Below are 2,932 nucleotides of genomic sequence, written 5' to 3'. Positions count from 1 at the left end.
TATGAAGTGCATAAAGTGGGATTTGGCTACTGTGGACACGATGCAACCATACACGGAATGAATTGGAGAAGTCATTAAGGACGAGGAGTAGTTTTAGAAATACAAAGTAGAAAATTCCCAAAGTGAAGCCAAGTCAGCGGCCATTTTAGAAAATTTCCACTGTCAGAAGCCAATGGCCATTTTCAGTTTCGTTCAAACAGTGGACATAAAAGGTAACCGGTAAAGAAAAGTCGTCTCATTTAACCAAATCAGCAATTAGCAAGTTAGAATACAAGTGAAACGAAATTCTTATTGAAATTCAATTACTTCTGTAACTTCGGTAAGAACGGTTATTCTTGCTTGCATTCTTATTTTGTTCTTACTAAAACTGCACGATTACCTTAGCCAGTCCGCGAGAACGGACAATTCATTGAATTTCCGTTATTAATCACAAGTCATTAATTAGCAAGATAAAATTAAATCTTTCATGAATTCTAACACAAACTTCACCAAAATGTTAAATTATAACTATTACTCCTGTCCCCTTTAGTTCAAATAGTTAAATCGTATATCAGTACTAATACTGTTAATTAATTGTCGTGAGCTACCCCCCTCCTCGCGTTACAGCAAAAAAAATCACTTGCGCTTTATGGACGGTAAAAAATCGGAAACCGAAGAGCTGAATGATATCAAGCTACAGGTTCAACATATGAACAAAAAGACCGAAGACCTCAACCAGAACCTGAAAAAATATCTTCACGCCCTAGCCAATCGAGAAGTTTACCAACTACTGCTGGACAACCCACTCGCAGCACAAATTCAAGCTTGGAAATGAACCAAGAAAAAGGTGCTGAAAACGACATATAGCAGAATGAAGCAAAGTGGAAGCCTTTGACTAATAAACAGAACACACCGAGTTTTATATCGGAACTTCGAAAACAATTGGTATCCCGTTTGTGCCGACAATTCAAATAAGTTTGTGCTAAAAGCATGCAAACAGGAACTAGGTATTCAGTTAAGGTGATTTAATTCTATTTGATAGTTCTCGTTTCACAACTATTTAAATGGGATCCATTTTACGGAATTGAATCAATAAGCATTAGCCACTTGCTTCATCACAAAGGGATACGGCTCACAAAATATGACCACCTTCAAGTAAGGGCAGATTTCATACGGCAAAATAGTTTCACACCGCATGAGCAAACCGTTCGCGTCTTAAGAGTCATCATTCATCCCGACTACAACGCAAACAGTGAGTCAATACTTTATTCCGTGTGTGATGCTGGTAGTATGTGATTAACTACGAATTGGATGTGGAAAGCCGATGTGAACTCGACTTGTTTAACAGTAAGAAATATTTAAAGTTTTTGAAGAGTGCTTCTGATGTACAGAATGAGAATACATCAAAATACAGAAATGCGATTTATTCAGACATTGTTCAAATGGAGAAGACGAAAGTGACTGCGTTTTGTTGACGATAGGACTGCTACTGTAAACCCATCCATTGGAAACACCAAGGGTATTTTGTATCGCAACTTCGAAAACAATTGATATCCCATTCGTGCTGGCAATTCAAATAATTTTGTGTTAAAAGCATGCAAACAGGAACTAGATATTCAGTTAAGGTGATTTGATTCTATCAATAAGCGATAGTTTTCGTTTCACAACTATTTAAATGGAATCCATTTTACGGAATTGAATCAATAAGCATTAGCCACTACCTACAATGGCAACTTCATCACAAAGGGATACGGCTCACAAAATATGACTATCTTCAAGTAAGGGCAGGTTTCATACGGCAAAATAGTTTCACATCGCATGAGCAAACCGTTCGCGTCTTAAGAGTCATCATTCATCCCGACTACAACGCAAACAGTGAGTCAATACTTTATTCCTTGTGTGATGCTGGTAGTATATGATTAACTACGGGTTTCTTAACAGGGTATATTAAAATTATATTGGCTTCATTCTTCAATAGTTTTGTCAATTTACTTAAAGCTGATAGGAAATGGAACTGATCCGAATTGGATGTGGAAAGACTATGTGAACTCGACTTGTTTAACAGTAAGAAATATTTGAAGTATATTTGAAGTTTCAGACTTCAACTTCAGACTTCAAGACAGGCCGGCTGGGGTGATTGTTTCACTGATCGTGGACGACGGTTGTCACGGTCAAATAGCATCGTTCTAAAATTCGACGAAGAATCTGTTACTGATCGATTGGAATGGACATAACGGCGATAATTTAAACTTTGAATAATTGTAAAGGTTAGTTGAGAGACGATTGTATCTTGACGAGTACTTAAATGGTGGAAGTTCACACCCAGGTCGCGGTCCGCCAACCCAACATGTTCTCATTCTTTTGCACATAAATGGTATCGAAGTGTTATAGAAAGAGTAACTAAAGGCTGGATGAACATAGAAAATAGGCTGCTACGTATAGTTTAACCTTGGTTAAAATACACTCCATCTCAAAAAAATGAAAAACGAATAATTCTGCAAGGCCGATGGTACGAGTTAAAATTTTTGTCTTTTAATAGTATGCATACAGTGTTGAAAGCTCAAAAATTGTTTGATAAGTTTTATTATTTTTGTTTAAGAGCGCTCACCCTTGGCAAATTTGTAGCCTACATTTGTGCGCAAAAATATTCGTTTGTTGATGAAATCTGTTTATGAAAAAGTAAAACCATTGAAGCACGCAAAAATGTGTTAAAATTGGCTTGGAAGTCATAATTTTAAACACTTGGAGAAACCTTTGCAAAATGTCTAATTTAAACATTTGCAAATGTTTCTCCAAGTGGGATAAGTTATCAACCACAAACCAATTTTTCCTTTAAAAGTAACACATTTTTGCGTGATTCAATGGTTTTACTTTTTCATAAACAGAGTTTGTTTCATAGAAATCATCAAAAAACGAATATTTTTGCGCACAAATGTAGGCTACAAATTTGACA

This window comes from Bradysia coprophila, unplaced genomic scaffold, assembly GCF_014529535.1.
Source record: "Bradysia coprophila strain Holo2 unplaced genomic scaffold, BU_Bcop_v1 contig_297, whole genome shotgun sequence".
Classification (NCBI taxonomy): domain Eukaryota; kingdom Metazoa; phylum Arthropoda; class Insecta; order Diptera; family Sciaridae; genus Bradysia; species Bradysia coprophila.
This window is presented reverse-complemented; position numbering follows the sequence as displayed.